Below are 12,509 nucleotides of genomic sequence, written 5' to 3' on the forward strand. Positions count from 1 at the left end.
TTTCAAGCAATATCATCATCAGGTGAAGGAAGAAGCTGCATGCTCTAACTCAGGGTCCTACCATCTGAAACACATCACACCAACTTGAAGACTGAGGATTCATCTCATTAATACTCAACTTTAAAAAAAAGCATGAACAGGGCCCAGCAAGGTGGCCTAGTGACTGAAATCCTCACAGTGAATGTGCCAAGATCCTGTATGGGCACCGGTTCTAATCCCCGCAGCCCCACTTCCCATCCAGCTCCCTGCTTGTGGCCTGGGAAAGCAGTCGAAGATGGCCCAAAGCCCTGGGATCCTGCATCTGTATGGGAAACCTGGGAGAAGTTCCTGGCTCCTGGCTTTGGATCAGTTCAGCTCTACCCATTGTTGTCATTTGGGGAGTGAATCATCGGACAGAAGATCTCCCTCTCTGTCTCTCCTCCTCTCGGCATGTCTGACAAATCTTTAAAATAAAAAAAGCATGAACACTGTTTTCCATCTTAAATGGCAAAAAAAAAAGTTAAAATTTAGGTGTCTGATTTTGGGACTCTATTATAAAGAATGCACTCTATTATACACCCTATTATAAAGAGTGCCTCTCAGTTTACTGAAGCTTGGGAAAGACCTGCTGTAGAACAAGCAAAAATCTTCACCTTTTCCCCAATTTATAAGGTAGGCCCTATGAGACTGACACTCCCCATTTGAGTCCAAAATTCTGATACTAACGTTGCATGCCTGCATAAGCTACTTAACTTCTTTGGAATATAGCTCTTTGGTTAATAATTGTATTAACAAAATTGAAAAAAAAAGTTTGAAATGATTATACAGAAATGCTTAATTGTAGTAATGTACTACTACTGACAGTAACAATCATATACCTAAGGTTGCGGATCAGGTAGGAGTACCTTAAAAGGTTTATGGAAAAAATAGAATTAAAATATAAGTCTACATTGGCACAAGATGCCCTCACATGTACTCTTGTTCAATTAAAACACCTTACATACAGTACTAACAATAATGGGATGAACACTTGCCATGTGTTTGGCCCTGTTCTAAACACTACTTGTATACACTGATTTACTCTTTACTATTAACCAATGAAATAGTTGTTACTGCTAGTCCCCATCTACATATGAAGTATCTGAGCTCAGTGACAAATGGAGGAACTGAGATCCTAACCACAAAGTGCTGCTCATGGTCACCACTGAATAGGTCACACCAGTGGTCAGTAAATTGTTTCTGGTTCATGGACCTCCTTATGACCAACACACTTATGGAACTCACTGATGAGGGATCATCACTGATGATGCTTGCTGTTGTTGTTGCCAGTCACAGGTTTCTGAATCACAGTTCACTTCACTGTGTGAGGTTCATTGAAGCAGCAACTACCACACAAGTGTAAAGTGCTATTTGCAATATTTGTCAAATAAATGACTGCACTGGGGAGGTTTGCTCCCATACTCTACACTCATTTTACCTCCTTTTGCTCTAGTCTAATAGGCTCAAATATCCTGATAGAGCTTGCTTATTATGATCTCATATATACAAAAAAATCAGGCGACCTTGGAAGACAAGTGTGAGGCCAAGGATATTGCTGCAGGTCTGTCCAGTAAATCCTCCATGAAACTTGCAGGGCCTAAGGGACAATTTCATTGCCAGGCCACTTCCTGTGTTATACCCTGAGGTCTCCACATTTTTGAGCACTCACTCCAGCAGGGCCTCCCCTCTACAGCTGTTCTGGCTGACAGTTCTCAACATGTAAATTTATACAGGACTGAGACATTTTTACTGATACTTCTATTGGACTTAATATTGTTCCCCTTTCCCCAAATTCTCATCTGCCCATACCTTCAGAATATCTCTTGATTTGGAAGCATATGCTTTTTAGTTACTGGATTTATTTTTTATAGTGTTTGCTTATCTGGTTTCATCTACTTAGAAGAGTGAAAGAGGGAAAAAGAGAAAAGGGACAAGGAGTGATCTGTTCCAGCCAATGGTTTACTCCTTAAATTCCCACAGCACAGGAGCCCAGAATTCCATCAAGTTTTCCCATATGGACAGTCAAGGTGCAACCACTTGAGCCATCATCCGCTGCCTCTCTTTATCAGGAAGGTGTATCAGAAAATGAATAGCTTCATTAGCTCCACTCAAAGCAAGCTTTCTAATATGGGATATTAGTGTCCCAAGCAATGGCTTAATCAGCTATTCCACAATGGCATGCCAGAACCTAGATCTAGAATGAATATTAAACTCAGTAACTGATTTCCCTATAGCACAGAGGAGGAGACTGGGGGACACAGAAATAGAGGTGAAAGAGTAAGAGATACTGTGTGAAGACAGGGGCAGAGATCAGAGTAAAATTACTGCAAACCAAAGAATACCAAGGCTTGCCAAGAGTCAGCAGAAGCTAGAAGAAACAAGCAAAAATTCTTCCCTACTTAGTTTGACATTGGATAGCCCAACTAAGAAGTAGCTTTCGGAAATTCATCCCCTAGAACAGTGGAAGAATAAATTTCCATTTTTTGATGTCGCATTAGTTTGCTATGGCAGCACAACGTGTGGCTAACACATCCGTCATGCTGCTTACTCCATAAAGAATTGGAAAGGTGTCACAGTAAGTTTAGGATCCACTAATGATATTCTGAATATAGGACATAAGCAACAATTCTGTGAATCACACTCTACATGGGAAACAAGTTCTGTGAATCATATTCTACACAGGGAAAACCACAAGCCATTACTGGCAACATTTGCTCTCACTTTTGATGGTCCAATAATTGCAGCAAAATCTACTTATGCTCAGAGCCCTTTTCCCCTGGGTAGCATATTTCCATATAATTATAAAACAGCATGCTATTAAAAGACACATTCTAGTTCTGTAAAAAATAAAGTTAAAGGAAATATTTCAGAATAAGATTAATTCCAAAAGAAATTTTTAAAAACTGTCATATTTCTGCCATAAAATAGCTGTTTCAAGAAATATTTTCATTACTCAATGTTACTAGTGATCTATCTAGTCCAGTTTTAAATCTATTACACAGTAAGAATCAGTTAAAATATTCATTAATCTATATTTTTCCACAATCCAAGTCACCAGGAACTAACGTACATGATTTTTAAAAATATTTTAACTGGGTCCATTTATGCACTTTCAAATATTTTGTCCTGGATTATTACCCAAATGCAACATTGAAAAGACCTCAAATTTTAATTTAATAGGGGAAAAAAGGAGCCTGTAAAACAATTTTATGCTCTGCAATCAAAGATTGGTGTTCCCAGCATGGTGCCTGCTACCCATATGCAGCTGTGACTGAAACAAAAAATCAAGGTGCGATTAAACGGTCTTTTTCATATTATCCTCTCTTAAAGATTTCTTGATTGGAACATAGCCATCATTAATAGAGCCTGTTCACCAGAAGTCTTCATTCCAAAGGACCAAATGAGCCACCCAGCTTCTATGTTGTTCATTTCAGGTTGATGGTTGGCTACTCACAATCTCTCAACAGAGTACAACCCGGTTGCTTGTCAGTTTTAATAAAGGAAAACATGATAATAACTCTGTTTATGAGCTTTTGACATCCGGTAGTTACAGAAATGTTATGTTTTCACAACACAAGCAAAAAGCTTGGAAATAAATCCTCTGTATTTTCAGCTACTTCTGGGCTCCCTTTCTGCTCTAGCGTCCTCACTGTCTTCATGCGGAAAGACCGTTTCCTGTTGCGCAGGAACCTTAGAACCATTCCCTCTGCAATTTGTCTTGAAATCCTGTCACCTCCTAACTGTGGCTATCTGCATTCATGTTGCTGCTCCAAAGCTCTGGCCTCCCACCTCCTGTCCCCGAGGTTTCTTTGAAGACTCCCTTGCCACTTACTCCATGAATCTTCCGCTGCTTTACATTTTGCTGTGATTTTCAATTCTCCCCTAGACAAACACTTTCATCGCGTAATAAGATGCCAATGCCTTCCAAAATTAGTTCCTCTTTCATTTACAGTGCAGCCTACATTTGTGACCAGGGATAAATCCAGTGTTTTTGGTTTGTTTGTTTGGTTTTGTTTTTTTACTAGAACTCCTCTTTTTTGATCCTCATGATTGCTTTCTCATCCTTTCCCAATTCTTTGTCCACTTTAGCCACAGAAGACTCTCCCTCTTCCTCACAACAGAGCCAGTTCTTAAAGATCTAACTCTGTTCCACTTCCCATAGTGACTTCTCACACTACCACGCATTGCAATATCACACCTTTCAAATAATTCACATTCAATGAACATTTTAAAAAATTCTTAAACCTATTTACTTGAGCGTTGGTGAGGAAACAAAGCTTATAGCTCTTGGTTCACTGCCAAATTTCTACAACAGCCAGAAATCTAAAGCTGGGAGATAGCAACTCAATTTAGTTTGTGTATCAGGGTAGTAAGAAACCAGTTATTTGAGCCATCCCTGCTGCTTCCCGGAACATGCCTAAGAACAAAGCAGGATTCATTAGCGGGAGTAAGAAACAGAACCCAAATATCCTGATGTCAGACATGGATGTCTTAGCAAATCCAAATATCTGTCCATCAATATATCATTTTTCTGTGTTTGTGTAACTTCTTATCTGTCCATCTGTCTTATTTTTATCATTCCCACTAAGTTGGAGGCCTGCAGACTCTATGTCATATTTTTCCAGCCTACCTACCTTCCTTGGCTTGATTCTTTTCCTATTTAGCCTATCCAGTACTACATTTTCACTAATCTGATGAGTAGCATCACTCTACTTTGATCTTCTACCTGGTTTTCAATAGAACAAAATTAATAAATTATTTATATCTTGTTTCTTTTCAGAAGTGACAGTCCAACTTTAATAATAATGTAGCTTGTTTAAATTTTTAATATGCATTTATGGTTCATTAGCAATTGTTTTCAATTCTCACTAAGTTCTCTTCATGCCCATGGCACAATACTCACCCACCGTCCCCAAGAAAAACATGTCATTTCCCAGTCCTGTCTCTTCCTTGTCTTTACATATATTCATTCATTCAGTTGTTGTGAAAGACAAAGAAACAGGGGAAACTAGCGATATGAATGGATGTCACAGCTACTACTTAATAACTTACATGTCCACAACAGCGCAGCTCACCAGGCTGAAGACTGGAGTCTGAAATTCAGTCCAGGTTTGCCACATCGGTGGCATGAACCAAAGTGCTTGAGCCATCAACACAAATTCAAAATTTTAGTCTTCAACCGCATTGATGTATAAATCTCTCAAAAAACAAAAACATGAGTTTTATCTGAGTTTTTAAATACCATCTCACGCAAGATTATGCTTTAAAAAAAAATGCTTGAAGAAGCTCCTCCACCTCTGGTTTAACAAGTCAGGGTGTGTATAAAAGAAAAAAGAAAAAAAAAAGGCAAGGATTAAGTTTGCTTTTCTTAGAACTTTTAAATTGTAAGCAATCATTTTATTTTAATATGTTATATCATACTAGAATAATTGATTTAGCCCATTTCCTGTGGAACATGCTAAATCCAGGAAATCAACTGAATTTTCTCCTTGCAATTTCTCAAAAGTAAACAGGATAAATAAAGTTCCAACACACTTGTGGGAAAATTAAATCACAAATCAACTATTAAACTGGAATTTGAGTTTGTATTTTCCTCTATAGACTTACACCATTGAACATATTTTTTGTATGTTAGGCTTGCAGCTGCAGGTTTTGCCAAATTCAAAAACATTTGAATCAACCAACTCATTAGTGGATAGATTGATTCCCAGCCATTGATCTCATCTAACTATATAACTATTACCATTTCTTCAGGCAAGCCAAATAAGATACGCTGATAATCATTCCAATAAACTGCTATTCCATATTATAAAAGTTGTTTAATGCTAATCTACAATATTCTTTCAAAAATCCCTCCTCCCACCCAAAAGAAAGACTATAAATTTAATCCAATATAAACTTGTCAGAGTTCTCTCTCTCAGTTTCACACCAGGGTGTGGTACCACACAGCTGGGGAGCTGAGCTAATAAGTGTTGAAAAATGAAAAATGCTGCTTTATAGCATCACATAAACTGCAAAAAGAATACTTTTACCTCCACCCCATTTTCAACAAACAAATGCCAAAATGTAGATGTTGTGAGAACAACACTTCATGTTATTAGACCCAAGAGACAAACAGAATTGCCTTGTGGGATTTTTATTTTTATTGAATACTATATGTAACAAGGAGTGGCATAAAATTCGTAAAATCTAATCACTTTTGGTTCCTTTTTGAACCTCACAGGGATCACTTTCAGAAAGGTTCTTGGAAACACTGCATAATGAGCTATTTATCCAGTAGTGAAACAGGCTTATCCCTTTTGCGAGGAGACTGAACTTTCGTAAACAATGCAAATACTATGAGTGCACAACTTGAGTCTTTTGAGGAACATCATGTTCAACAAATATTTACTGAAAAAGTATACTAGAGTACAAAGAATAATTCTAATAGCTCTTCTGTGATTTACATGAAATAAAATCACAACACAGCTGTTTTTCTTGGGCCAATTGATTTCCTAGTGGATGGCTATTCTCTCATTTGCTCACTTAGTCACTAGTTAGTGAGTCAATTGGCATTCTATCCATTCTATCAGCCAATATCTATTGAAGGTTAACACATCCAATCATACACAGAAAAATAGAATGATACAAGAGATTCCACTTTTATCAGGGAGGAAATTTGTTTATTCTGAGGTTTCAAATAAGTGAGACGGAGTCAAAACATGTGAGGCAAGAAGACAGGTGAGAGGATGCATTGTCTGAGTGTTCTCCCTCCAAAATGGAAACACTGAATTTCAAGGAAAGACTCCATTCCATATCTTGTTGGTGCTATTAGACTCCATCACTATTAATCCTTGATTACTGAATTTGCAGAACTGTGATTGGCTTGCAATGTATATCTTCTTTGATTTTTCATAGCTAGAATGCATTCTTTCCTCGCTGAACTTCTGAAAACCTAACCTACAGCATTTGTATAACAATGATTATTATTTACTTTATGTCATGGATATGCATATCACTTATCTACCTATTGAATGGAAACACCATAAGGATAGAACAAATGCCTTATTTGTCTTTCACTCACTAACAGTATTTAACAAGCACGGTGCATTATAGTAAAGGACAGCCTACTTTATTTGATTGAATAAAGTTTTCAAGGGATTTAACCAATATGTAATCAAATATTCATAGCACCAGAATAACACATATTATTGTGCAAAACAATCAATGAAATAAATGTAATTGTTACTTGAGAAAATCAGAAAGTGTGACTTACTTGTAGTGTTACATACATTAACCATTGAGGAAATGAAAAAGACAAGATGAGTTTGGGTTAGTTTTGTGAGTTCTATACATTAAAAACTCTACATGGTCTCATTTCTCTTCTTATTCTGATACTGTGCTCTAAGAGTGAGGAAAGCAAATTTAAGTCAAAGCTGGCCCATTATCTTCTGTTACAACACTTAGGACATAACGAACCTCGTAGTACCATCTGGTTCAGTCAAATTCAATGAAAAGTTTCCTTCAGTAGTTATTGTCCTTATGTAACAAGTAATTAAATTTTTGGCAGTTGAAGCTTGAGGATGGCTAGCAAAGTCAAGACAAGTTTAACCTCATCTCCATAGCATGTCTACAAAGCTAACTCAATATTGTTTTAAAATCTGGAAAGAAAAATCAATTAGTTAGATTTTTAAAAACAAGGGCTGTTCTTATCTGGCCATCCCTGACTGCTGGGAGATTTTGCAATAACATGGGATATCTGTTGATCAACATTTTAGTGTAACAAGTAAATAAGCTGCCTGCGGTGCTGGCATCCCATATGGGTACCAGTTCAAGTCCCAGTTGCTGCACTTCCCATTAGGGTTCCTGCTTGTGATCTGGGAAAAGCATGGGGGGTTGGGGGGTTAGTTAAGTACTAGGTTCACTGCCACTTAGGTGAGAGATGGGATGAGACTCCTGATTCTTGAATTTGTCCTGGAGCCGCCAAGGCCATTGAAACCATCTGGGAAGTGATTTCTGTCTCTCCCTTTGTAGCTGACTTTCAAATGAATGGATGAACTTTTGTTTTTTAAGGTCATTTTGTTTTGTCTGAAAAAAGAAGAAGAAATGGGGCCCGGCGCGGTGGCGCAAGTGGTTAAAGGTCCTCGCATTGCACGCCCGGGATCCCATATGGGCGCCAGTTCTAATCCCAGCAGCCCCGCTTCCCTTCCAGCTCCCTGCCTGTGGCCTGGGAAAGCAGTCGAGGACAGCCCAAAGCTTTGGGAACCTGCACCTGCGTGGGAGACCCGGAAGAGGCTCCTGGCTTCGGATCGGCATAGTATCGGCCCGTTGCGCTCACTTGGGGAGTGAATCATCGGACGGAAGATCTTCCTCTCTGTCTCTCCTCTCTGTATATCCGCCTTTCCAATAAAAAAAAATAATAAAAATAAATCTTAAAAAAAAAGAAGAAGAAATGGCATACATGTACACATATCCTAAAATTAGTGCACTATAGAATAAGTTGCCCTTACTTTTTTATTGTAAAAACCAACTCTACAATTTCTGATGTTTTTTAAAAAACATATGTGTCTAAGTTCTTTTTGTTTTCTTGGCTTTTTGCAAGACACTGTGAAAATAGTAGAGGAAGTAAATCACAGAGAAATGTGAGTGTCTGGACCCCTACTACCCATGTGGAAGAATTAAATGAACCTCTAGGATTTGGCATGACCCACCCTAGACCACTGCAACCTTCTGGGCAGTCAATCAGCATATGGAAGTTATCTCTCTCTGTCTCTGTCTTGCTCCCTTTTTAAAATAAATGGTTCAAATAAATAAATTTTGAAAAAAAAAAAGATTAGAATCTGGTGTGATGGTATGAGTTAAGTCATTGCCTGCAATGCACGAATGCCATGTGAGTGCCAATTGCAATTCCAACTGCTTAGCTTCCAAGTGAGCTCCTTGTTAGTGCGCCTGGGAAAGCAACAGAAGGCTGCACGAGTACTTGAACTCCTACCACCCACATAGCAGACCCAGAGGGAGTCGTATTGTCGTGATTTCCAGTCCTAGTCATCCAAGCAGATGGAGGATGATCCATCTTTAAATATCCCCTGTTCTAATTCTTCCTTTCAAATGAATAAAAGAAGTTATTTTTTTAAAGTTTAAAGTTATTCAAAACTTAGACATTTTGTGCGATGTGTGTGTAGTAGTTCTGCAAATTATTTTCTCTGTCTGTAAATGCAACAGAGAAAAAACAACCAATGGAGAAGACGCAACATCATTAACTCTTATTTGAAATGCCAAAAAAAAAAAACCCTCTAAATTGCTAACGTTTTGACTTTTTAAGCCAACAAGCATAGCCTACAGGATCTCTAAACATATAGTGGAAAGGCAGATTCAACCCTGATTTTGCCATTTTTATTTCTAAATCCCCAAAGATATACAAACCATCCAAAATGGGAGTCTTTCTCTGCTTTTGTTCTGTTCAGTTTACTGACTTTTGAGTTGATATATTATCAAAAAAGACACATAAAGAGTGGGAAAACCAATTAGTTGAAAGCAAGCAAATGGCAGGAAAAAAAAGATATGCTGTAAACAATAAAAAACAGTTTGAATAAAAATTATCTGGGGATAATTTTCTCCAAGTTCAACAGGGCTAAAGATACACCACAACAGAAGCAAACAGCTATCCTGAAACTTAATTACATTTCAACGGGTGCAGTTACATGAAAGGAACAAAACATGTTTGTTCAATAGTTTGCCTACCAGATGGTATCTCTAAGAGTAGTAATCTAAACCTTTTGTTTGTTTTACAAATAAATATGAAAGTGATAGCAACAATGGCTAAGCATTTAAATCCCTGGAAATAAAAGGGCTCTTTGCTTAGTTTTAGAACAATCTGGTTCATTCTAGATAACAGTAATGCTACCTGGGAAAATTCTGGTTGCAGGACAAGCTCAGAATCCCACCCTCCAGGTGTCTATCCATGCCATCCACCTGCTGATGTGTTGTGCTCATCCAAGTGAAAAAGGGAACCAGGATCCAACACAACAAAACTTGGGGGAAAGCTGAAAAAAACCACAGCAACACCTAAATGATAACAACTCTAATGGGCTACAATCACCCTTCCTCTACTCAAAAAGCAACTACTGCCTCAAATGTGGAAGCTTGTTAAAACTCAAATAGTTGGAACACATTTTGTCCTATTTGTGTGGGCCAGTCTGATAATGTAGGTAACTTAAAGATATAGACTACAGAGTCAGACCCAACATTTGAGTCTGCATTCTACAGATGACCAGCAGGATGCCTTTAAGCCCACTTCCACACCTCTTTGAGCACCATAGGTAATAATAGTCCTGAGTTGTATGGGAGTTTATTTGTGGCAATGCTTAACTTCAATAAATTTCACAGTGTTAGCTACATATGAATATTATTAACAGCAATACATGTAAGTATTAAATCACTGTGTTGCCAACTGTTTTGTTGCCTCAGGAGCATGAGGTATTTAGAGCAAGGTTTTCTGGCATGAAATAGAATTCAAACTCTATTAGGGGAGAGCGTATCTTCCATGGCATCTCCTAGTGGCACTGCCTTTTTATTACCTGGCTACTCAGAGATACCCAGAACTCAGGTGGAGTATGTGGGCCTGGAGATAGAGATAAAAGCATTTAAGAAGATTTGGCCTTTCAGTTCAGTTTGTCATAGTCTTTCCTTCTTTAGTCACTTTACCTTCAATACTCTGAACTTCAGTTCTATGGGCTTTAGGGAAGGGACTGAGTTTCTTTTAGATCTGGTTAAGTAGTGACATGCGAAATCATTCCATCGACAGCACTGATGTAACACTGTAATAGCAAAAAAGCTTATCTTGGCAGCTAACCATAAATCATAAGGAGTTTTGTCCCTTGTGAGTAAAATGATTACACCAAGCAAGTGAGAGATGAATTGTAATTGCCTTAATATCATGCACACTGTGATGGATGGATGCACGGTGTTTGCTGGCATTTCAAGTTCCACTGTGTTATAGCCTTGAGTTTCACAGTAGGAAAGAGCCATCCATTTGGTTTATGGCAAAATTGTGGCAAATATGCACAACCTAAACTTTGCCAGTTTAAACATTTTTGGGTATACAGTTCAGTGCCATTAACACATTAACAATGTTATGTAACCTTCACTACTATCCTCTTTCAGAAATGTTTATTCTAATCTCTGTATCCAGTTACCAGTACTTCCCATTATTTGTCTCCTTAGTTCCTGATAATCACTGTCCCCAGTGTAATTCGACAATACTTTTTCTCCTATCTTGATTGATTTTCTTGTCTCTTCCATGTCATGGTATGCATAAGAATTCCTTCCTTTTTAAAGGCTGACTGACAACCCATGGTATGTATTCCACATGTGTTTGTTCATTTGTTTGTAAACGAATGTTTGGGGTATTTCTATTTTTTTTTGGTTATTGTGCAAAATGCTGTTTCTAATATTTGGTTAGCAAGTATACTTTTGAATTCGCAGCTTCATTTATTTTTGGTACATACTCACTGGATCATGAAACAATTCTGTAAGAAAGATCTAACTATTTCAGTAGCTGTTCCTTAACATTGCAACGAAGAAAGCACAAAAATTCTGATTGATACATATTGTTACCAACATCTATTATTTGTTCTTTTGATAATAACTATCCTAATGAACTATCCTAATGAACTATCCTAATGAAGTGGTATGTCATTGACATATAGCTGCTTTTGCTGGATGCTGTGATGCAGTGGGTTCAGTCACCGCCTGTGACAGTGACGTTCTATACAGCCATGCTCTGTTTACTGTCCAGGTCTTTGTTCATGCAGCCGAGAAACAGTGGAAATGGTCCAAGTGTTTGGGCCTCTGTCACTGTGTGGGAAACGTGGATGGGGTTCCAGGCTTCCGGATTCTGCCTGGCTCATCCACCAGAACTTTTGGCCACTTGGGGAGTGAAGCAGAGGATAGAAGATCTTTGTCTCTCCTTGACTCTGCCATTTCGTCTTTCAAAGAAAAAATTGTTTAAAAGAGAGAAGTTTTGGGTTTTAAATACAGAAGGATATACATTTATTAAATATCTATTTACTTGAAAAGCAGAAGAGCAGAAAAGAGGAAGAAAATCTTGTATTTGCTAGGAACTCTGTGTCCCCTAGATGGAGTGGCAGAGGCCCAAGTACTGGCCCATCACGGCTGCTTTCCTAGGAAGGTTAGCAAGAAGCTCGGCTGGAAGCAGAGCAGCTGGGACCCAATGCAATGCACATTGCAAGTGTCATCTGTTGTGTCACAATGCAGGCCCAAATTATTTTCATTACATGGCTAGCTTCCCATACAATGTAAAAACCTGCAAACATCCTGTGTGAGTAAGTGGAAGCTAAAGTACCGTGGTATCTGTCACAACATTTTCTGCTAATGCTGGAAATTTCTACAAATAAGATTTAAGGTGTTGGAATTGCAGCAGAAAATCCCACAGCTGATGCACATAATATACACATATTCATTAGTCTATCTGCTGCTCACGCCATCCTTTG

This window comes from Ochotona curzoniae, unplaced genomic scaffold, assembly GCF_017591425.1.
Source record: "Ochotona curzoniae isolate NIBS_2020 unplaced genomic scaffold, NIBS_Ocur_1.0 contig_430, whole genome shotgun sequence".
Taxonomy (NCBI): Eukaryota; Metazoa; Chordata; class Mammalia; order Lagomorpha; family Ochotonidae; genus Ochotona; species Ochotona curzoniae.